The following is a 26,103-nucleotide window of genomic DNA, read 5'->3' as shown; positions in this document are numbered from 1 at the left end:
TAAGGTCCTTCGGTCTGCCATCTCAGTGGAGGCAGGGGATGGAGATCCACGCAGCAGCAAAGACACAAGGGTTATTGATGTCTTAGAAACCACGGAAGTGCCAGAGAATGGTCATGTAGGATTTAGGGCTTCTCCCCTAAAAAGGTGGCGGGATCAATAGCCCAACTGAAGTCCATCTGCACCAATGCACGCAGTATGGGCAACAAACAGGAGGAGCTTGTGCAGCAGGAAAACTATGACATAGTTGCCATCACAGAAACATGCTGAGATAACTCGCACTACTGGAGTGCTGCAATGGGTGGCTATAAACTCTTCAGAAGGGATAGGCAAGAAAGGAGAGGCGGTGGGGTAGCTCTGTATGTTAGGGAGCATTTTGATTGTCTAGAGCTTAATGATGGTGATGATAGGGTTGAATATTTATGGCTAAGAATCAGGGGGAAGGCCAACAAGGCAGATATCATGGTGGGACTCTGTTATAGACCACCCAACCAGGATGAAGAGGCAGGCAAAATATTCTATAAGCAGCTGGGAGAAGTCTCACAGTCACTAACCCTTTTTCTTGTGGGGGACTTCAACTTACCAGATGTTTGCTGGAAATACAATACGGCAGAGAGGAAACAGTCTAAGCGGTTCCTGGGGCATGTGGAAGATAACATCCTGACACAACTGGTGAGGGAGCCAACTAGGGAAGGTGCCCCATTGGACCTGTTCGTGAACAGAGAAGGACTTGTGGGTGATGTGATGGTTGGAGGCTGTCTTGAGCATAGTGATCATGAAATGATAAGAGTTTTAGATTCTCAGAGAAGTAAGGAGGGGGGTCAGCAGAACTGCTACCTTGGACTTGTGGAGGGCAGACTTTGGCCTGTTTAGGAGCCTGGTTGACAGAGTCCCTTGGGCGGCACTCCTGAAGGGCAAAGGAGCCCAGGAAGGCTGGACATTCTTCAAGAAGGAAAACTTAAAGGTGCAGGAGCAGGCCATCTCCATGTGCCAAAAGACAAGACGGTGGGGAAGAAGACCAGCCTGGCTGAACAGAGAGCTTTGGCTGGAACTCAGGAAGAAAAGGAGAGTTTATGACCTTTGGATGAAGGGGCAGGCAACTCAAGAGGACTACAAGGATGTCGTGAGGTTATACAGGGAGAAAATTAGAACTAGGACTTAAAGTGGCTACTGTTGTAAAAGACAATAAAAAATGTTTCTATAAATATATTAGCAACAAGAGGAGGGCTAAGGAGAATCTCCCTCTTTTATTGGATGCGGGAGGAAACATAGTGACAAAGGATGAGGAAAGGGCTGAAGTACCTAATGCCTTCTTTGCCTCAGTCTTTAATAGCAAGACCAGTTGTTCTCTGGGTACCTGGTCTTCAGGTTTGCCTTAAATATTGAGGCAGGCATACAAATGGGACAGATATGTAAAACTCCACTGTGCATCCACAGAAGACTGGACAGTCCCTGGATGTTCCCTTCATTTGTCAGTGTCACATATTACTTGCCAAGTAAATTAAAGCCATTCCCTGTCAAAGATGTAATAGTACTTTCCAAGGTAAAGTTTCCCTTCCTCCTCCTCTTTAATTCTGCTAGATCTTCAGAATGAGACTGCTGAGGTCAGTAAAGCTGGAAGCTAAGCAGTAAATAAGGAATCAGAAAGGAAAATTGCTAATGAATGTTGTGGAGGAAAGTTTGCAGTAACACAACCACCTTCTTCAGCTAACAGTAGTTTGACAGAACAAGACTGCAATCTATCTATTAGTAGCTTATTTTTTCTTAAGTTTAGATTTTGAACCTATTCTCTTATGCTACCTGAATGAAATTTATAACAAGAACATTCAAGAGACACTTCTTCACTCTGCCCACCCCATTTGATATGCTCTAAGCTCTTTTTCAAACTCTAAAAGTACAGTACACCCACTCTTCATTGCCTCATATGGACCATGCAAAATCTCCCCGTTTGTCATGTTCTACCTAGAAGAGAGTTATCAATGGTAACTATTCACAGCTCAGCCAAGTTCTTCTCTGTCCTTCTCCACATTATTGCAGCTCCATTGGAAATCTGTCAGGTCCACATTTGCTACTGAGAGCTTTACAAAAAAAATCAGTCAGAAATCATTAGTAATTTACTTTTCTTTTTAAATTAATTTGTTCATTTCCTGCCAGGAAACTTAAATTTAAATAAAATCAATGATTGTCCCAGCATTCATTCTTAACTCCTTTGTCAGAAAAGGGAAAATTCTAGCTGAAGTCTGCATGGGGGATGGTGTTCCTATAAGAGGCAGTGACCTTAGCATCTGTGTTGTCACCACACATCCTTACATAATTTCAACAGGTACAGTGCATTACCCTGTTACACTTTGGTTGTCATGAGGACTTGTTCACCTTCATCACATCGTGTGTTAGACACCCATCCATATCTACCTATCTACCTAACTATCTGTTTATCTATCTATCTATCTGACTATCTTTGTACCTATCTGAAACCTGATAGATGCCTAGAAAAGAAGCTAGGATTTGCTACAATCTAAAACTTCAACACAGGAAAGATAATTTAATTCTTTTGAAATTTATTTCTTTAGGAAAATAAAAAGTAGAGAGAAGTTAACCATATTTGTGACATTGGATTCTAATGAAATAGTTCAACTACCATCCTAAATTGTGCTGGCTTTGTTAAAACATCATAATCAGAGAAAGAATGTTCTTCTAAATGGAATTGCCTTGAGTTCAAAATTGGATTTTAAATTGTATTATTCTAATGTAACATTTTATTCATTGTTTGGTAAAAGATAACTTGAGATCACACATGTTTTCTGAGGCTCTGCCTTAGCCTTTAAAGCCAGTACACATTTTCCATGGCCTAATTTCTGACTACTGCCCTATAAATTCTTCTTGTATGCCAGCTAGTGAAAAAGGAGGAGACTAAATAGTCTGCTCAGAAGCTTGTGACTGAATTGTGGGTTACCTATATGGGCTTTTTCTCCCATATGTCATTGAATATATTCATATTAAGGTCCATGTCTGCAGCTGAACTCCTTTTGCCTGACCTACTGTAATTGAGATTCTAAGCAGATAGAGACCTCCTGTGTTTGCACGTCTGAACCATTCCTTCTGATCCTGGTTCCCCCTATTTCTAAATCATTATTTCACTATTTCTATTAAAACTTGACATGACTAACAATATCATTTTCAGAACTAGACTCGTTTCTCATGAATGACAGATATCTCTTTATTTCTGCTGTGAGTATTGTAAAAGAGGGAAAAATTAGAGATCTTGAAGTAGTTGCATGGTATCAAAAATTGCACTTTGCTTTATAATAGTAATGCTTTGTAGTTATCCATCCGTCTTCAAACACTAATCAATTTTAAGTTATTACAAGGTTTATAATGGAATATATCATTTGTACTTCTCTTATCTTCACTGGAATTCATTCAAATAGGGTTTCTTTTTTTTTTTTTTTTTTTAATTTAAACTCTCTAACAGCTATTCTTTTGCTCTGACTTAATAACCAGAAAGGTCTGCCCTCATCTTAAAATAGAGTGACAATGGTTATGTCTTCCTGCTCTTACCATCCATTTCACTGTTCCATTTTTTAAGTGGAATAGACCACACCTTTTGATAGATATCAAAGGAAAGCCTCAGAGAAATATTTTTTGAAGATTAAAGGGATGGAATTATAAATCAGTAAATGTAGTTTGATTTAATAAACCTGGTCTGATGGCAAGATATAAGAGTCCCAAGCAGTGTAATATCCTAAGAAAACCCATACAACCAGCTGAGACAAAGCAAAAGAAGGTGCTAAATTTAAGCTTTTGAATGTAACTGTTTAGCTTTGAGGCTACAGCTCAAACCAGTCCCACATTAGATCTAATATGGATCTTGCACTACTTTTTGGAAGTGAGAGGTGTTCATCTAGGGAGGAAGGCTGGCGATTGTTGGTTGTGTGCTATTCGGATGTGAAGGTAGAAGCCAGAAGGAAAAGGAAAGGGTAAAGATCTAGGTAGAATCGCAAAACAGGGTGTCTCAGTCTGCATATTCTGCTATGACATGCACATCAGTTACGTAGGTAATCAACTGTATTCTAGAAATGATGTGAATTAGGGTTCTAATGTAATTTAAAGGAGTAGTTTCATTAATTACTGTAATAAATGGGATTGTATAAGTTTGGAAGAATAAATCTTGGTTTTATCAGCACAAATTTTGCTAATCTCAGATGATCGGTTATGGTTAGAGCCACCCAGAGACTTCCAAATTTCAGTACTACATCGGATTACCTCAGTCACCACTGCTTCAACACAGATCTTCAAAACCTACGCTTATACCTGCCCCTAAACTTAAAGCTGCTTGTGTTTCTGCTGCTAAAGTGAGCTTCTAAGACTAAGCTAGTTGGCTTCTGAGCCCTGACAGGTATCTCACCCTTGCTGTTTCCACTTGGACGTTGCCTGTGAGGTTCAATCTAGTAGGAGAGATCAGGGTGCAACAGCAAGATTTCATGTTGCAGCAGATACAGCCAAGGTGAGATGTTTCAAGGCTGGGTGGTTTATGAACATGTTTTATATAGGAGCCCCATGGATGGATCACTTACATAAGGGGCGGCATTTGTTTCTAAATCTCTTGCTCCTTGTTTGAAACTTGTTATTGAGAAATAAAGAGATATCTGTCATTCATGGTTTTACCTTCCAAGTGCTTTAGACAGTTGTTTCTGGAGACATTAAGATCTCTTTCTGTCTGATAAACATCTAGCTACCTAAAGTGAAGTGCAAGGGCTCTGGTGGGAGGAAATGGCCGTGGCTGATAATGGAATTCTGCACGGCAAGTTTGCTGGGCCTTTTTTCCCCTTTGTAAAAGATGGAGGGGTGCAGATTTTCAGTTCACTCTAAAAGAAGCGTATTTGAAAACATTTCTCCCACCTCTGACAGAAAAATTCTCTTCCATAATTATTAGATGAAGTTGTTCTTACAATTATTGCAATAATTGTTTCCCTTTTGCTGCGGGGGAAAAAAAAGGAAAGCTTAAAGGTTTTATTTTATTAATAATTCTTTACTTACTGTCTTCACTTAATAGTGAAGTGCTGCAAGCAATCAATGAAAGCACTGTCAGACCTACTTTTTACTGCTTTGTTCATTTACTAAGAAACCTGGGTCATTTTGTGTGTATGTGTGTGTGCACGTGTGAGCAGAACACAGTGTCTAGAATAAGTTCACTTAATACTAAAATGGGTCTTTTTTGAACATTGAAATACTGAAAGATTTGAAGTTTTGGGGGCTTTGAAAAGTTTTACTGCTGTGTTGACTTGGTTTTGGACCTGAGTTCCTCACAGGCAAGCATATAATGATCTTAGGGTATGTGTTGGAGATCTATGTTAAAAATAATTAGATCCTATTCTGATTAGAACAATTAAAATCATGAAAAATGAACTTAAATAATGCTATCAGTGTTAGTGCAAAAATACATTAATCTTCCCTGGTTGTTTGAACACTCTTGTACAGTAGAAGAACATTCTTCTTCAAATAAGAAAATAAGTTTTTATTGGGGTTTTTTAATTACTTTAAGGCAAAGTTAAAACTCTAAAACAAGCTAAAGAGAGAGAGAAAAAAAGAAGAAATCTTGAAAGAATAAGCTGGCAGCAGTGATTAAAAAAGAATGACCTTGCTCTCTGCATTTATGTTTGTTTTGTAGAATAGATGGAGCAGGTTTTACAGGTGAAGATTTGATAATAGAAGACTAACCTAGTCAAATTGCGAGACATTTCAGAACATCCCTTACACGTTAAAACATTTCCCCATTTGATTACATGCTTATCAGTTCCATTTACACTGGCTTGTTTTCATGTATTTTTCCCCCTAAGTGGTGGCATCCTCCATGGGAATTCACAGTTTATGCTTCAGGAAAGAAATATGGTGCTGCTTTTCTATCAGCCCCCTCACAGTATGAAGCTGTACAGTGTTATAGTGGCTTCAGTTCTGCTAGCCCAGTCAAATGCTGCAGGACCTTAAAGCTCAACATTGTAGAAAACACTGTAGCTACTCGGAGGTACCAGTTTCCTTTCCTCTTACCCAAAAAAAGATGTGAGAGGTTCTGCTGCTCTCACCAGAGACCAAAAGAATGGTGAAATACATGCAACTCTCAAATGGTTCCAGGACCCATCATTTTCTATATTAATAAAAGAAGGGTGACTAAGAGGATGACTAAAGGTGACTATGAGGCAGACACTGTGTACTCCATGTACTTTCTTGGAGGAAGGGATTATGCATATCTTGGGTTGTATTTCCATAGTTGTTATGTCTCTCCTAAACCTAGATCAAAACCTTTTTGTCCCCCAAAATGGTGGTAACATTTAGGAGCTTTCCAGTGTTTCTGAGACTCTTTAATTTTTGTTTTAGTCAAGTCCCGCAAGAAATGCTTAGGTTTTGTGTTTTGTGTTTGGTGGGTTTTTTTTAAATATTAATTGGGTTTTTACTAGAAATGCCAGGTGTGCTACAAATCTTGTAAGAGAGTGTATTCTCATGAGAACCCTAGCCCACTTCTGTAAAATTCAGGTTTGTACAGTGTAAATATAAAATCCCATGTGTGTTCTCTGAAACAGAACAAACCTCTGGTACTCACAGTTTGTACTTTTGCAGGGAGGCTTCCAATGAGTTTGTTACATGGTAACACAGGAATGCTCAGTCACTTTGGTCTCTGTTTAGGGAGAAATTTCTGGTTACCCAGCATGAGTGAATGTTAAGATGTTCTATTAAACACTGCGTAGTGACAAATCTGGAGTACTAATATCAACAATAATATTTTCACTTCAATTATTTTTAGGCTTCAGATTTGGTGGATCTTGAGGAAGGCTCATAAATATATAGTGTCTGTTATGCCAAGACATCATAAGAAACTGTGGAATTAATTTTTTTTTTTTTTTACTTCAGTTATCCCATTGAACACACTTCACAGTTTAGTTCATTACCATTTCAGTTGTAAAATGTGTGTGCTGTATCAATGAACAAAATTATAGATATTGCACAATGTATTTAAGAAGTAAAAAATTCTGAAGAATTTACTGAGCTGCCATCCAAAACTAGTTTGGGAATGCAGGATGGTTTTTTGTTTTCATGGGGCTGCAAAATAAGCTGCAAATTTCTTGAGGTTACTTGGAATATAGTGTTGTAAAAGCTTTCTTGTGGCATTTTTGGACTTGTCTGTCTAGAAAAGAACATTGGAAACTTCACAGTTCTACGTGGAAAAAAAAAAGATGGAAAACTATATAAAGGTTCTTGGGGCTTAGGGTAAAGAGGATTTGTATAGTTTTTGGTTTTCTGTTTATTTGTGATTCACTACCACACCTTTTTTGGAGTCTGGCTTAAGATTTAGTAAGATTTGCATTTTGTACTTCTTTTGGCTGTTACCCGGTTATTTAGAATTAGCTCAGGAAGACTGAGACAAACCACTGCTTAGCGAAGTCATAATAATAATTGGAGAAAATGGAGTAAAATGAACCAGAAGTGTAACACACAGATAAATCAGAGCAGCATAGCTGGGGCTCACGGGCGGTAAAATGGCCCACGCTTGCCCCCTGCAGGAAGCTCGAACCCATCCAGCCGCTGCTGCCACCAGAGCATCCTCATTTTTAAAAGTAATAAAATCATCCTATTCATTATCAAATTGATTATTACACTTTATAACTTAGGTAATAATGAAACAAAAATATTTTCTGACCAGCTACAGAAACATTCATATAGAAAACGATCATTCTTTGTCTAACCCTGGGTTTTTATTACTATATTGATCTTAAACTTCCATAGGTTTTACTGTTCTTTTTTTTTTTTTAGTCAATTTAATTTGTACTGAATTAGTTTTATAACTGCAGTAAAATATTAGTACAATGTTCTATAAATTTTCATGAAGTGAGGATTTTCTTCATATGTTTTATTAGGTAATTTTAAGGAAATATGTTCTGCACCATCTGTGTCTTTAACTGCTCTCCGGTCATTTCACTGGAGTCATAAGCGTCATCTTATGCCTCTTGTCAAGTATGATCTGGAGAATTGCGGATTGTTCAAAGAGTTTTTTTTAATTTTTCTCCCTTTCTGAATCTTCCTGCCCTTCACCCTCACTTTTAGCCTATTATTTTAAGCAGTGAAGGACAGATAACTATGGAGTAATGGGAGAGTGTTTGTGTATTTTCCTAACACAGGAGAAGGCAACTAATTCTCCATTAGCACATGGACTATTCCAGAGTTATGCAAATACGTCTATCAAAATTAGTCATGCAATGTTACATTTGAACATGTTCTTAGATTCTGTTTTCTAAACACTTTTGTAAGCATGGAAGAAAGCTCTAAGTCATTCCTATTTCCAACAATTTTTGTTCTGAAATTAATTACTATATTTGCTATCGACATCTACAAAGTATACTACAGAAACACAAATAACTGTCAAAGATGAAGCCATTGGGTCTCCTGAAGCAGTGGTGAGTTATTTGGCCTAACTGCATGAATAGGCTTCGGCTGATTTGCTGGTGAAACCCTCCAAAGCAATGGAGTTGCACAAACGCACTTATTCATATGGGATAGCAAATGTTGGAGACATATCTCAAGTAATTCCTGTGTGCCTTCTCCTACCTAGTCTTCGTATCTGCTCTACATTTAGGCTTGTTCTACAGTTATCAAATTGTTTGGGGGGGGGGGGGTTGTTTTTGTTGTTGGTAAGTTGTTTTGTTTCAGTTTTTAAATGGGAAATTAGATGGGAGCCTAGTAATGAGTTTGCAATAATATCCCAGTCCCCTTGTAAAAGTGGAATGATGACTTTTGAGCTGATATATTCTCTCAGAAATAGTTCTTTTAAATATTGCAATCAGCAGTCATTGTACAAAATGGTTGTACAGTATCTAAGTATGTGTGTTCCACCTTGTACTCTCAACTGCTCTCTCCTGAGCTATGGTACCTTAAACAGAAATGCTCCTGTTCAGTACTGGGATACTAAAACACAAGGGAACCTCAGGAAATAATATGTGATGATAAAATAGATGGCAATGTTCCTGCTAAATTAGTGCTGACCTTACAGTACCTCAGCACACTTTGAGGAAGACTGTGATGCTGACATAGCAAAACTGAAATACCAAAGTTCCCTTCTGCTCATTTTTCTGCGGTTTACATGCTTCTTCACTGATTTCTCTTATAAATGTAGAAATCTGTTTATCTGCTATGGTTGTGTCAGCTTTCAGGTGCAGTAATAAGTCCTTTGTCTATCCAAACCTTCCCTCTTCATTCAGAGAATTATTCTACTTTATTTAAATCCTCACCTGTCACTGTTGCTTGGCAAAGTGAGGTAAACTTCTGAATACATTCATTTGCACCTTGAGGAACTAAATGACCTCTCTTGGTCACTTTGTTTCATTCACATTGTTTAGCCTGAGCCAAGCAAATATCTCAATGTGAATTTCTTGGAAGATGTCACCTGACTGCTCTGTAGCATTGGGTTTTTGTCCACCCAACTTTGCACCCTTCTGGGGAGGCTAAAGCACTGATGTCTTTTTAATCCAATCTTTGCTCCTCTGCCTCTGAAGATAATATAAATAGTCTCTTTAAAAAGTGTATTTAGTTGTTCTACATTTCATCCATATACTCTTTTACAGGAGACGTGTTGAGCCATTTAAAAAGCAGAGTCCTACAAAATTACTCTCCTATTCCTGCAACTTTTCTTTCAGTATTAGCAATACCAATAGAAATGTTCTGCCGCAGTCATTAGCATCCATTAATAAACCTCCCTTTTGCTTTTCAGATTGACTAAGTGCAGTCACCACTGTGAAAATGAAATGCTTTTTCTGTGAAGATTCTCTCAGGTGCAATTGTGCTGCTGTTGTCTTTTTGGTCAATGTCCAAACATTCTGCTAGTGCTTGTGAAACATCAAACACGTACATGAACACGCACACACATATCACAGTGACTTGGCTTGTGTTGATTTGCTGGACTTTAATTCTGAGTATTGCCTCTTTTCTAGTAGTATTACAAATTCCCTACCATACTTACTATCAGAACACTTTCAGCCTTCATAAACTTGAGTCTGAATTCAGTGACTTCCTTTTCTCAGTAAATTCTTACTAATTTGTCAAGATGAACACTTGGTATACCAGTAATACTCCTTTGAGTCACTTCTCCCAGGATACTAGTCCCTTAGCGAGGACCCACTTAACCAGCAAGATTTGTTCTGTAAGGCACATATCTTCCTATGTTTTCATCTTTCTTTTTTTTTTTTTTTCCTACTTTCTGCTTAGCAGTATAAATCTTACATATTAAATTTTTATGTTGGATGTTGAATGTCTTTGATAGCTGCCTAGTCAGCATCCTTTGACAAAATTAAGCAAGAAATCATAATTCATGAAGGATTCCGAACATGCTGTTGTCAGTACTAACATTACCTCATAGTGATCTGTCTTTCAGCCGAGTCCCCTAGTTGGAAATACAGCGTGAAATGTTTCAAACTTCTCTTTTTAATTTCAGCTCTTCCAGAGAGCTCCTAGAGAATCTATTCACTGCTCTGTTCTTCCCCTCAGAGGTTTGCCACTGATCCATTTTATGCCAGATATCACATGGGTTTCAAATGTTGTTAAAGGCTTTACAAAAAGTCTGTAAAAGAACTGCTTCACAAAGCGTGGAGTTACACTGTGCAGATGGAGAAAATGATGCTTCAGAAGCTTAGCCATTAAACAGAGTCACTAGAACAAGGAATGAGACGTTCAATGCTGGCTAACAACTGAATTACTCACTTTTGCTCTAAGATGTTCAACAGCATGATCTGCCTATCTTTTAATGGAAAATTTTCAGCGTGTTTACTTTTTGCCAGAAGGTTCCTTTACTGAACCCTTATAAATAATATAATACAGCTGTGATCACTTGTCACTTTCCCTTTTGTGTGATCTGCATAATATAGCATATTTGCTGTGCAGGAAAGAAATCTCTTTCATTGCTTATGTCTTAATGGCTGCACATCACAGAGCTGAACATTTTCTCACTCTACATAATAGGAAAGTCTACATAGAAACTAGTAGAACTTAGCATCACTATGGCCATAATAACTGGAGCACATGAAAAATGGGCTAATATCTACATTACGATCTGTTTCCCAAGTTCTGCTCATGAGAGTCCATACATGTTTAAGACACTCCAGCTTTAGTTCTCATGCCTGAAAAAATACAGTTTTATTAACATGTATTTTCTTTATGCAAAAATGTTTAGCCTCATTTGCACTGTACTACAACAGCCTCTTTATTGATGCTGGGGTACTGATAGTTGCCTATTTTAAATTAATGAATAATAATGTCCTGTCTCTGATTTGTACCTTATTTTATATTTATATGTATCATACTATAATATGTCTTTTTTACCCTCCAAGAAACCTATTGTGTTAAAATCCAAGAATATAGGATAGTAACTCTTATTAATGTAACCATTGGGTAACATTGGGCAGACAACTTTCCCATCATGTTAGATGAAAGTGTGTATTCAAGAGTACATTACAGTTATTAACCACAAGATGGCTCAATAGGAGAGGGAAATGAAGCTTTTTTATGTCAAAAAAAACACGGTTTCTGCATTTTAACTGAACTAGAATCTTGGGTCTTCACACACTAGCATTAAATGCATCCAGTTCAATCCATTATTAAAATACAGAAACAGTGCACTGTTAATCCAGTTTAGATAAAAGGCAATAATGAGTTTTAGCTTCCTTCACTATAAAGTTAAAAGGCTTGTTTTTTTTCAGATCTGTGGAAAGCCAGAACAAGAATGATGGAAGGAATCAGGCTTTTAAAGGCAAAATTTCATTGAAGAACTGCTGCATGTTTCACAGACTAAGTCCTCAGTTATCATTAATTAAATATTTTTGATTACTCTAATTATGTGAATCAGGCTTATACTTTATTGATGGGACACAAATTGCTAATAATACATACAATACAGATAATTTAGGTGGCAACATTAAGACATAGACAATGCTTATCTCCCTCTCTCTTTTTTGTTTACTGCTACATTGCTATTTATGCATGATTTTACTGCAGATGCAGTTGCATATAGAATCACCAACTATTAATGTCAAGATATAATACAAGAATCCTTTCTTCATTTATAGAATAGATGCTCAGAAACTCTTATTTTGGCAGAAAAGGGACTTAACTTTTTCAAGGTCTTTCCATATTGCTGGGAAGTTTTCTGCACATTTCTTAATGGCTGGAGGAAAACCATCACAAAGAAAATAGATGCACCTTGTTTGAAGCATCACATTCCTGTAAAACTGAGATCCACCAGTATCAGCTCCTGCATTTTTGCTCTATAGTAAGATTCTCATTCAAATCTTTATAGCCGTCACTGCATTTAAACTTAATTTGTGCGTCAGAAATTTCCCTGATTCTAAGTAAAAGTATAGGTTGTATTTCATGTTTCAGCTAAACTACTTCAATAATTAGATCCATCAAGGAAATAAAGAAAAAGAATAAAATCCAATGTTTAAATAGCAAACACTGGGAGTCCCTACCACTGCATGTGTCACACCCCAATCTATTGGAGATTCTGGGTGAAAAACTATGTCAGATTAGTGGGAAAGCATTTTCCTTGGGACATGGGATGGTCAACATCTCATGTTGGGTACAAAAGAAAACAGCAGAGGCCCTCTGCCACCAACTGATGCTACTCCTTTACTTGACTTGGAGCCCATTCTTGTGTTTAAGACAGTGGCTATCCAAGTGAACCATTGCAAACCCCAACCCCTATCAAGGCAGTGACTACCCAGTTGGAGTGGCAAATCCCTTGTGAGCAAAAGCAGTGCTTGAGCTCCCTGACATCACCCTCCAAAGCCTCTTTCTTTAAATGGTATATGTGGACAACTTGGCTGAAGTCTTCCAGACCTCTAGTTTCTGTGGGTGCCCAAACAGGTATACATTCTCTTCTGGTCCCTAGGCCAGGGCAGGTCTGACAACACAAACCACAAAGCCCACCACTCCATTTTTTCTGAAAGCCTTCCTGGATCAGCAGGATACAGTCATCCTGGTGGGCTTGGCCAAAGCAACTTCTGATGACCCTGACTTCTGTAATGTCTGCATCAGAACCATTGGGAGCACCAATATTTTCTCTTAAGAAGAAATAGGCCAATTCAATGTCAAGGTGTCTGTGGATATCCTGGGAGATGCATATCCCTACATGCGTACTCCTTCATTGGTGGGTCATAAGGCCATCAGTTAACCTATTTTAACCATGCTCTTTTCCCATGAAAGGTGGAGATGCAAAGCACGTTGCCAGATGGCAAGCTCCACACATAGATTTAAGACTAACACATTGCTCCTGCACAAACACTGCAAGGACTCTGGAGAGCCTCTCTATCCACATTGAATATTTTTAGCAGTTCCTGCACCAGCTGTATGTGAAGCTCTCCACACCCTCTGCAAGCACTTGGATCACCTGAAAGGGTGCTTTTGGGTCAAGAATAATTTCTGCTCCCTGGTTATTGAAGACTATGAATATATATCTAGGGGTGAATTGGGTATGTCAGATGGAATATACTTAAATGTCAATGCGTTTTCTAGTAGTAAAGTGGTAACTGCAGTGAAAAATGAAAAAGCATAGCTTCCCAAGGATAAAAGGAAAAAGAGTGAGACTGAAGAGTTGATGTCATACTCTCTTCCTCTCTTTAAGGTTTGCCTGCTTCCCCTCCCCGCCCCTTACTCCAAAGTCCTTTCAAGGCAGGTGTGATTACTCTCATCACGTGTCTCCAGACTTTCAAAGCTCTTTTTGACCTTTCCTATATGCTGGGTAGTAGCTTTGGCTCCTACCTGCACAGCCCTTGGGAAACAGCCCTTCTGTAGTGTGCATACTGTTCTCATGCCTTGGTGAGGGTAGTTAGCCTGGGAGAAGGCAGGTGATGGGATGCTACATTCAGCTCATGAGAAAGGGGAGGAGGATGTGAGTGGAACATATTTGCTTGTTGCTCATTGAAGAGCTGCCAGGGAGGAGGGCAAAGGGAAGGAAGTTTCACAGGGACTATGTGAGCAGCAGCTGCAGCTCAAGAGGGCAAAAAATTGATAAAGTGTAGGGAGGCAGCAAGCAGAGGCAGAGTTGGCTGATTAGACCCTGGAGTTATGAAAATCAACCCCTTCATCATCTGGCTGAGTTTCTTCTTCCTCTTACATCTGGCTCACCAGCTGCTGCCTGGAAGCACAGTTTTGCAGCGCTAGAGAGGCAGGCCTCCAGCAAGCACTTTAGCAGCTCCCACTACCACCCCAGAGCATCCTGTGCCTCTGTCAGTCTGCTTTCCAGACACCAAAACTCCTGTCAGCCCTGCAAGGTGCCCAGTGTCCTACCGCAGTCTCCATAAACCACTCCACTCTCTTTTTTTTTTTCACAAGGCCATCTATGTGCAAACAGCTTGGTCAGCACACTTGTCTGACCAAGCCCTGTACCTGATGATCACAGTCTGTTCTATTTTTCTTATTAAACCCTAACTAGTTTTCTGTGTGATTGTCCTCATCATTCTGTGTGTGAATGTGTGTCCATTTATGATGCTTCAAGCCAGACTAGCTGTAGAGTAGGACAAGATTTCAGGACCAGCTACTGGAGACACTCATTTTTGTGTGTGACACTAACAAACTTCAAGCTGAACTAGCTGGAAAATAGCTGAAGAGGTTTAAGGGCTGAACAGTGAAGGGCCTATGAATTTGACACAGCAACCAGAGACACCCATGAGTAAGATCTGCTAGTGACCCCTGAGTCTGATCAGCCTGCAAGACAGAGCAGGATCAGGCCATTTGTATTGTTCATTCTTATATGAGTGCTGTTGGTTGATCATGCCTGTGCATGGAGACTGTGTAGCAGAGGACATTGAGAGAGGGTTGAAATTGGGAGCACTGGTACAGGGGGTTGCTGGTGCAGGCCATTGCAGGCAATGGGTGTAAGGCATGGCTTTGCAGGTGTCTTCTACAGAAACAAGGCTGTGTACTCCTCCAGTTTCTCTTATTTTGTAGCCCTGGTACCCCAGTAGAGGAGCATGAGTGAGCTGCTGTCTCTGAGTTATGCTTCTAGTCAAAGACCTCTCAAGTGCTTTTCAAGGAACAAGTGTGTACCTCCAAAGCATGATTTCAAGGACAATGCCATCATTGTATTGAGTTCTGTGCTGTGTACCTTGAAACAGTCATCTTTCACACACAGAGACAGTACTGAGGTTAACAACCCCTGATACTGCCAAAGGTTCCTTCTCCCTGAATTTTCTGAGCGGTGAAATGAATCGTGTCAACGTGGCAGAAACTTACGTAAAAAGTAGAAAATTAATCATTTTAAATGGTATAAAAAGTTCATCTGAACACTAAGAGGTTCGGTGAGATCAGGGGTGAGACAGAAAAATAAAGTAGTTCAGATGGCAGCAGAAAAAGGTCCTGAAAAAGCGTCAGAGCAGATGAATGAGAAAGGAGCAAAAGAGTCAGAAGAATGAGCTGAAGTCTGGCAGCAGAGGACAAGCAGAAAGACTTCCACAGCATCTGTCCCCATATATTGCTTTAGAAATCTTCCAGGTTGTTGTGAGACTTCTAGATGGATCAGGAGTCTTCTGCTGCACATCTCAGAGGGTCTTGGGCGAGCATGACCCACACTTGTTCAGAGATCAAGGAGCCTGTCTGTACTGAAGCTCAGTAAATACAGACTGTCAGGGCTTCAAAACCAAGCTCCTGCTCTGAACGAAGTTGCTAATGTAGGCACAACCTAATGCTGTTTATTCTTTCCCTCTGAAAGTAGTGGGGACTGTGTCTGTCAACCTTAAAGAATCATCGCATCAACTGAAAAAAAGACCTCATAAATAAAAGTGTGTAAGGGCAAGAAGCTGCATATATTCCTTCTGTCAGCGATGACTCACATCAGCACCTTGAGTGAGTGGTGTGTGGGAAGTTTGCGCCACACAAAGCAGAGATATTCAGGACACAGACTTTCTCAATGAGTCTCAAGTCTCCTTACCTTTATCATCTGAGAATAGCTCCATACATATTTTATCAGCTTGGATATTAGTTTTTCTAGCCAAGTAAAAATAACTTGCAAACTCCAACAAGACAGTGAAAAAGAAAAAGAGAAATCAATCCTGTTGAAATATATTTTCCTGCAGTCATTACTTGGATATTGATTTTTAGTGAGAGCTTCCAGAACAGTAGGTTTCGACCTGCATATGCTTAACTGCTATGATTTAGAAAGCAGCGGGTGTAACTGTGGTACAGTACATTTAAAACCCAGATTTATCTCATTAAATGCAGTATATATGGTTTATAGGATGTGATCTCTCAGAGTTTCATGGAAAGAGGTCATGCATTCAGAAAAAAAATGTGAGGAACTTGGTTTATATAAGCTTATGTCCAGATACTAGAAATAAAAACTTAATAATATTAATAATAATAAACTAAATTTATGTGAGAATACTTAACATAAAGCTATTTGGTATTTCAAACAGCTTCAGGAGGTCTTTAAAGAATCATCATTTTCTATTCTGGATGCTTGTAAATAAATTTCAACTTTGAACTTTAACTTTTACTGAAAGAAATGGTCTGGTTTCAGTGTTTAATGGACACTTTTAAACTTGTTTCCTTCAATTATGTAAAAATCTTCACTTTTCATCCCTCAAAACACAAATTCCCCTCTTTCAAATACCATTAGAGCAATCTATAGGCAATACTTAGGATATCTTATGCTTCAGTCATCCATTGTTTTTAAAATGCATGTTTGTACCTGGAAAAACCAGAAAAGCAAAAAATTCGCAGTTCAGGCTAAGGGTAGCTTTAATTACATTGTTCAAAAGGAGGAACAAAGACATTTGAATGAGATGGCAAAAAAAGCTCCAAAACAATCAAAACACATTGCTGGCTTCCCTAGGGCCATGACTTTGATTAGTGTCTTGGGTCAAATTGAGAGTTAGAGCTCTGCTCATGGAAACACGATAGCTGTTTTGATTTTCATGTGCTCAAAGAAGCAAGACTACATAGGTCATTAGGTACTTGAATGCATCTAGAGGAGGGCAACAAAGCTGGTGAGAGGGCTGGAAGGAATGTCCTGTGAGGAGTGGCTAAGAGCTCTGGGTTTGTCTAGTTTGGAGAAGAGGAGGCTGAGGGGTGACCTCGTTGCTCCCTACAGCTTCCTGAGGAGGGGAAGGGGAGAGGGAGGTGTTGATCTCTTCTCCCTGGGATCCAGTGATAGGACTCGTGGGAATGGCTCAAAGCTGCGCCAGGGGAGGTTTAGACTGGACATCAGGAAGCATTTCTTTATCAGGAGGGTGGTTGAATGCTGGAACAGGCTTCCTAGAGAGGTGGTCAATGCCCCAGGCCTGTCAGTGTTTAAGACATTTTGGACAATGCCATTCATAACATGCTTTAACTTTTGGTCAGCCCTGAAGTGGTCAGGCAGTTGGACTAGATGATCGTTGTAGGTCCCTTCCAACTAAACTTTTCTATTCCTTTCTATTCTATTCCTTTCTATTTTATTCCATTCTATTCCTTTCTATTCTATTCTACAACACATCCTTCTAAACACATCTAAGCCATAAACATTCAACTTTACGAGTTTCTTCTGCTAATGAGAATAACCTACCAAAAAATGGACCTTGAACATTGATCAGGCCAAAAGAGATAAAAAAACCTGGAAGTGTTTTATCATGTGAAACACACAGAGGGAAACACATAAGAATATGCACACCTAATTTTGATGTCTCCTGGTTGTTAGAGAACTCAGTATCAACTTTATTTTAAAATAGCTTTTTACATTGTCATACTTAAACAATTCTAAATCCTATATGTAAAAAAAAAAAAAAAAAAAGATATTTTACTGACACTCACAACTGTTTGGGGGGGACAGTATTCCAAATGCTGTGTTATTTAAACTCAAAAAAAAGAAGTGTCATTAATTATGCAAAAAGAGTTTCTCAAGCAGGAATTAGTATTGTATCAAAATTAATGTTTGGTATTGGTTACATTTAATTTATAATCTGATTGCACATTTCATTTACAAATTCCATTTCATCTGGAATTCAGAAATTCAAACTTGGTTGGCAAGAAGAGGGCTTGGAAGAAGGAATATAGATGAAGGTAATTTAACTGAAAAAGTTATAAAATGGGTAATACACTGAAAAGGAGGCTGTATTATAAATATATTTTAATAAAATCTCCATGCTATAACCCCTCAGATTTTTGAAGTTAAGACAAATTTAGACAAAAGTTCATTTTCTCTCTTCTTAGCTTCAACTTGACTCTCCACATTTATTAATTCAAATAAATGGGACTAATGCTTTGAAAAATCTGTTATTCCCTGAAAGGTCGCAATTATTCATAGAGTCATAGAATACCAGCTTGGAAGGGACCTCAAGTATCATATGGTCCAACCTTTGTTGGCAAAAACACAGTCTAGACAAGATGGCCCAGCACCCTGTCCAGCCAAATCTTAAAACTGTCCAATGTCGGGGAATCTGCCACTACCCTGGGGAGATTATTCCAATGGCTGATCTCATTGTGAAAAATTTTCCTCTTGTGTCCAGCCAGAATCTCCCCAGGAGTAACTTGTACCCATTACCTCTCACCTTCTCCATGTGACTCTGTAAAAAGAGAGTCTCCATCTTCTTTGTAACTACCCTTTAAATATTGGAACATAGTGATAAGGTCTCCCTAAGCCTTCTTTTCTCAAGGCTGAACAAATCCAGTTCTCACAGCCTTTCCTCATAAGGCAGGCTTCTCAATCCTTTGATCATCCTTGTGGCCCTTTTCTGGACCCTCTCCAGCCTGTCCACATCTTTTTTGTATAGTGGGGACCAAAACTGAACACAGTATTCCAGGTACGGCCTGACAAGTGCTGAGTAGAGTGGGATAATGACTTCTTTATCTCTGCTGGTGATGCCCTTGTTGATCCAGCCCAGCATCCTGTTGGCTTGCTTTGCTGCAGCAGCACACTCTTCACTCATATTGAGCTTGTTGTCCACCAGGACCCCCAGGTCCCTTTCTACAGAGCTGCTCTCCAGCCAGGTAGATCCCAGCCAGTACTGCACTCCTGGATTATGTTTTCCCAGGTGCAAGACCGTACATTTGTCTTTGTTGAACAGGTTGCCTGACTGGACACGATGCTGGGTGTCCGTGCTTGAGCAGGAGGGCTGGACTAGGTGTTCCCAAAACGTCCCTTCTGATATAGAGGATTCTATGATGTTGTGATTTTGTGATATATTTCCCTCCTTCTTCAAGAATTTGCTAGTACACTATTTGAAAGAAGTTCTCTAGGAAGTTTTAAATGAGAATTTTCAAATTTTAGTGAAGTTAGTGAGAACAGTTCAGCCAACAATAAGCACTTTAAAAAATTAAATATTAACATACAAGCAGATGCAGAATTGTGAATTGGATTTTAGTGAAAACATATTCAGAATTATTTACAGATTTATGATGATCAAAAGACAATAATTCATCCCTTCTGTAATTCAACTAGATGTCAGTTCAAGAGAAAAAGATTAGTTTATTTATTTTCTCTAGGGAAGCTATTATTTCTTATTCAGAAAAAGATTTAATATCTGTCAAGGTTTACTTTGTACATATTCACCCTCAATTTTCTAGTGTTTGAATGGTTAGTAAATGTGAATGTTCAGAAGTACATTTAAGTAGAAAATTTAGTGCCTCAGAGATGTTTAGCTGTCAGTAGTTTTTTTTCTTTTAGTTTCTTTTTTTTTCCTTTTTTTTTTTTTTTGTTAAATACTTTAGTCATTCAGTTTTATTCCTGATATCATGAGTTGGCAAAACAACTATGCATGGTGTACTGAGTATATTGTTTGGTTAAAATTTACCTGTAAAGCTTAAAGTTAAATGAATTCCAAATGATGCAAACACCAACTTTTCTATGATTCCACAGAAACTAATTTTGTTTTTCTATTACAATGCTTGCCATAATACCAGCAACATGATTAGTATATTCCCAATTGAAATGTCTTTATCAGCTAGAAGTGAACCAAGGTATATATTCCAGCCTAGTTTAACACAGTTACTGATTTTCAAGGACTATAAGCTAATCTCCAACTCATTAAAATATAGTAAAGCATGAGGAATAAATGAACTTCATTTGAAGTATTCATCCATGAATTTTTAATCGCTTTAGCTTGACTAAAGCCTAGCTGGTGTCTAACTGAGCTTAAGAACAGACTTTTAACAAGATCTATCAGCCAGTGTTAGTTTTTGGCTGTCTTCATGCCACAGGTCTGAAAATTTTGCTGAGAGATACTTGACTTCCTGCCCCACAGCTGATCAGCTGGGTCATGAACCAGGTTGATGTTATCACAAATAGGACAAAGAGAATAAGCATCTTACAAGCAGTAGAAGCATACAGCCAAGTAGAGCCTTTCAACAGCAAAGCCTGTTGTCTTGTGAAGCTAATTTCAGGTCCATGATATGAAAGGTGCATAGCAGGAGATCAGTGCAAAATGGTCCTGTGGCTTGGAAAATTATTATATCTGAATTTTGGATGGGAAAATGCAGACTTCTCTTGTCAGCTGGAGAGCTTCTAGCATCATGCAATGTCAGTATGCAGGAAAAAAAGGATTTTTAGTATCAAGTATTCTATTTTGACATTCTCTGATTTTCATAGCATCTGGGTTTGATTACAGTTCAGATCAGAAAGCTAAAATAAAATTAACATAGTAAATAGTGAAGTGGGTGTGAACAGCAGGTCTCTGGATCCTTGAGATTACGAGAGAAAAAATATTAGAATGACCAGAAATTACAGTTATTGATAAAATTTGAAACCAAAAATTATCTTTGCAAATATTAAACATTTATTTTCAATTAAAAGAAACCCTGAATTCTTCCAGGTCTACAGATGATATAACCACTGTACACAACCACTGTCATTTCCTGTGGTTTTGAGTCAGTTGTGGCTTGAAGAAAACAATATGGGTTCCCAATATTACTGATACCTTTCCTACCCTGCAGATGAAACCTAGTCCCTCTGAAGTTAGTGATAAAAATCCTTGTGATTTTCTCCATATTTCAAAATCTGTCCTAGTGAAACTGAGACATGAAACTGGAAAACAAGTTGCTTCACTGGTAACTGTTTCCTCAAAGGTATTACACTGCTTTCTTATCCCTGCTCCAATTTATTTCTTAGGCAATATTATCTACTAAACTGACAATTGGATAAGAACAGTCAGCTTCTGAAGTTTCTTTCCTTCCTTCCTCAGTTACTGGTACTTTCAGAGTCATCTTCAAAGTATAAGGAACATTAGAGATGTCTGTTTTCTGTGCCTTGGAAGGAGTTTAACATCTCTGAAGTGCCAAGCTCTGCACAGTTGGAGACAGAATTGTTCTAAAAATGATTTAAAAAATTACACTACGATGTCTGTAACTTCTTTAATGTACATTGCTAGAGAGAAGCTGTAAGCCTTACAGAAACTCTACTTTCTTTTTACTTTTCTACTTTTACCTGGATAGAAGGTAAAATTAGCATAATTCTTCTTTGTTATACAAAGAAGTGATGCAAGCTTCCTATAATAAATTATCATAACTTCTGCAGAAGCCAAGCTGCCTGCATGGTAAAATCACTACCAAGTTAGAGTATAAGGATATTAAAAAAGTCTTTCCACTACAGGAAGAGTAAATAAAGAAGTAGGATATTTTAGTTCAGTAAACATATCTCTATATCTGCAAAAACATTTCTATCTTCTGAAGATTAAGTTAAGAAACAAGGTGGCGTGTCCAGCATATATCTACATCATGGGACCATGTGGTGTAGATATGAAGAGAGAAGCATTGGATACTGAGGACACGCTGTCCACATGTGGTGGGTTGACCCTGGCTGAACGCCAGGTACCCACCAAAGCCATTCCATCACTTCCCTCTCCTCAGCTGCACAGGGGAGAGAAATTATAACAAGGGCTCCTGGGTCAAGATAAGGACAGGAGACATCACCCACCAATTATTGTCATGGGCAAAACAGACTCAACTTAGGGAAAATTAACTCAATTTATTACCAATCAACCAGAGTAGGGTAATGAGAAATAAAACCAAATCTCAAAACACCTTCCCTCCACCCCTCCCTTCTTCCCAGGCACAGCTTCACTCCCAAATTCTCTACCTACACCCCCCTAGCAGCGCAGGGGGTCAGGGAACGGGGTTTACGGTCAGTTCATCACACATTATTTCTGCCACTTCATCCTTCTCAGGGGCAGGACTCATCACACTCTTCCCCTGCTCCAGTGTGGGGTCCCTCCCATGGGAAACAGTCCTCCACGAACTTCTCTAGCGTGGGTCCTTCCCACGGGCTGCAGTTCTTCACAAACTGCTCCAGCATGCGTCCCTTCCACGGGCTGCAGTCCTTCAGGCACAGACTCTTCCAGCGTGGGTCCCCCACAGGGTCACAAGTCCTGCCAGAAAACCTGCTCCAGTGTGGGCTCCTCTCTCCACAGATCTGCAGCTCCTGCCAGGAACCTGCTCCAGCGCGGGCTTCCCACAGGGTCACAGCCTCCTTCGGGAACCCACCTGCTCTGGCGTGGGGTCGTCCCCGGGCTGCAGGTGGAGATCTGCTCCAGCGTGGACCTCCCTGGGCTGCAGGGACACAACCTGCCTCACCATGGTCTTCCCCAGGGGCTGCAGGGGAATCTCTGCTCCGGTGCCTGGAACATCTCCTCCCGCTCCTTCTGCACTGACCTGGGGGTCTGCAGGGTTGTTTCTCTTACACGTTCTCACTGCTCTCTCCTGCTGCCGTTTCTGTCTGTCCCAGCAACTTTTTTTCCATCTTAGATCTGTTCTCCCAGAGGTGTTACCCCCATCACTGATTGGCTCGGCCTTGGCTGGCAGCGGGTCCATATTGGAGCCGGCTGGCATTGGCTCTGTCAGACATGGGGGAAGCTTCCAGCAGCTTCTCACAGAAGCCACCCCTGTAACCCCCCCGTGCTACCAAAACCTTGCCACACAAACCCAATACACCACACCATACATTTTTCAAGGGTTTCACTAGGGAGGTCCCATAGAGAAATCATGGACTGCTTGCCCATTCAACAGCACACCAGTTCATGCTCTCTGGGACCACTCCACAGTGTGAATGGAAGCACCAGAAGGGGGATTGATCAGAAAAGTCACCTCAAAAGGCCACTCCTGATCCAAACTGAAACATCACATTTACCTTGTCATGATGTGGTAAGGAATCTGCCCCAAGAATATGAATACAAATGGGTCACTTTGGGAATTTTAAGATGGGAAGAGCCGGAAACTCAGTGAAGGTGAATTAGTCTCTTAAGAGTGAGTGTTTCTCTGAGAGGAATGATAAATTGCTGCAGAGATTAAAACTTGAGGAGATGGATTAAAATATAAGTAATTAAGAAAAGAACCCAACACAAACCTCCTGTCCATGTCAGTTCTTAAATTTGCCACTTAATGAAAAGGTAGTAAAAGACATGACTCTACTGCTCTGGTTAGTAAAGGGGACAAAGCAGTGTTTCTTGGAAATACTGGTTTCTGGGCCAGGACACATTAAGTGTGGTGTCCAAGTGAACTGTGAATGGGTTTTAAGCAGGTGAAATCTTATTAACAGATTAGCACTGAGCCGTTTTCAGTGTCTTTCCAGTTACCTAAATATTATTTCTTTATTTAAGCATGTGTACCCTTAATCCAGATACAACCCAGGATAACTTAACTGACTCCAGCGGACAACACAACCAGCATAATTTCTTCATTGCTATAAGCACAGTTTGAACTCAAGGTAAGCAAGTTTATGTAAAGCAAATATGCACTAATAGTTTTGTAAGGAAGGGATCATCGTCATACTCAATTTCTTCTTTCATTTATTCAGCATGACTGCATGAGAAGCAGTTTTGAAGAGCAAGTTCTTTTTTTTTCAGGTGTTCTATTCTGCATCGGCAGTCTGCTGCACCACCACAAGAGTAAAGAAAATTCCAATCCAGGTTTAAATGTGGTGGAAGAGGTAGATGTACAATAGATACGAATGTATTCCATACACGTTGGAAGTGCTCTTCAGGAGATCCTTATGCTAATCACACGTTGTAAATTTTAATGTTATATTCTTAATCACAAAAATTATCCCATAGTGCAGTGCGCTGTGATGGGTTGACTTTGCCTGGCTGCCAGGTGCCCACCAAGCCACTCTCTCACTCCCCCTCCTTGGTGGGACAGGGGGATAAAATAAGATGAAAAACTCATGGGTTGAGATAAAGGCAGTTTAAGAAAGAAAACCAATTCCATGTGCAAAAGAAAGAAAAGTAAAATCATTCTCTACTTCCCATCAGCAGGATGTTCTGTCACTTCTTGGGAAGTAGCTCAGTATGCATACCAGCTGGTTCAGAAGACAAACACCTTAATAATGAATGCACCCACCCCACTCCACCCCTTCCCCTCATTTCTCTTAACTTTTATTGCTAGCCACGACACCATATGGTTTGGGTCAGCTGTCCTAGCTATGTCCCCTCCCAACCTCTTGCCAACCTACAGCCTACTGGCCTTTGGGGAGGCATGGATTTGGAAAGCCAGCCTTGATGCTGTGTGAGCACTGCTCAGCAGTAGCCAAAACACTGGTGTGTTATCAACATCATTCTAGCTACAAATACAAAGCACAGCACCATGAGGGCTGCTATGGGGAAAGTTAACTCCATCCCAGCCAGACCCAATACAAGCACATTTCTTCTGCTCATTCCTGCAAATACTGTTTTTTGAACTGCATTTTTTTGCTTTTTATTTCCCTTATTTCCTGCTATGCTATGCTGGATCCAGAAAATTACTAAAATCAGCCCTCTCTGAAAGAGTTGAAACCTATGCCTATTTTACTTGTTGAGAACTCTTCCTTTAGGAAACAGGAGAGCTTTTTTCAGAAATCAGTATTGTACTTTAATGTTACATGTCAAAGTTGAAATTGCAGGGTATTGGGAAAGATGACAAGAAAACAAAAAGATCTGCAGACTGCACACAAGATGTTCTGCAAATGTCCTGGATCCTCTAGAGCCTCTGAAATTACAAAAAATTACTGTGGCTAGGAGCTGGATTTACTCACTTTTGGAAAGAATAGTCTTCTGAAATTGTTTCCAGCTTATTCCCTGTGAGTCTTCTGTAAGAGCTGTCATTTTTAATTGTTATTATCTTCTCATTACTTAGTACCTCCATCTTAATTTCTGGTTACTGAAAGTAACTTTCCTCACATTGTATTTTGGCCATAGTAAAACATTCAACAGCATCTGTCATCAGCTCTGAAACAAGCAATACCTGAAATATGCTTTAGTGCATCTTCAGCTGAGCTTCTGCTATGCATAATGAATTACAGGCTGAAATACAAGTTACACACAGGTTTAAGGATGACCCTGAGACCTTTGGCACTCAGTGCCCTATATTTGCTCTCATTACATTCACATATGTAAAATTCTTTTCCTTTGAATTTCTAATACCATTGTTTGGTTGTGTATTTAGCAGAGATAAGTACTGTACTAACTCTTTGGTCACTTAGACAATCATATGAGCAGCCAATGGGTCAGGCAGAACAGACAGCACTTAAGATTATTCTGTAGCTTTGCTCACTATTGAATTCATTAATTTGGGTCTACCATCTCTTCCATTTCTTATAGCTTTCTTAAGAATTTAGGAATTTTTTTTAATGATTCTGATCTATCTGTCAAATTAGATTGAATTGTACAGTATATTAAAAAGTACACAGGGAGAGGCTGGCAAAAAGTGTAGTTACCAAACTGTAGGAAACCAGGCAAAAAATTTCATGAGCCTATGAATCTGCCTTGTAAGGAATCAAGGGACAGAGAACAGTACAGGGTTTCCAATGGTATATCTTTCTCTTTTGCATGGGCTGCTTCCTTTTCAAAATATGAGGGGGAATACTGACAAGTTTTAATGTTAATTTGGTTGGCACAACTTTTAAACCATTGCATGTCCCATTTTAATTCTGACCTTGATTCTTTTCTGAGCAAGAAGGTAACAGAAAAGAAAGAAAAGCAGAAAAGTTGACAGACGCTGCAAGTTCAAGATATTCACTTTTGGGTATCCTTACCCTCTTTTTATCTCCATAGACAGACTGAGGCCCCATCAAAGTCTTCATACTTTGTTTTTTGAACTTCCTCAAAAAAGTCTTCAGTGCTTATAATCAATTCCTAA

The sequence above is a fragment of the Haliaeetus leucocephalus genome, unplaced genomic scaffold (genome assembly GCF_000737465.1).
Source record: "Haliaeetus leucocephalus isolate CR32 unplaced genomic scaffold, Haliaeetus_leucocephalus-4.0 Scaffold450, whole genome shotgun sequence".
Taxonomy (NCBI): Eukaryota; Metazoa; Chordata; class Aves; order Accipitriformes; family Accipitridae; genus Haliaeetus; species Haliaeetus leucocephalus.
This window is presented reverse-complemented; position numbering follows the sequence as displayed.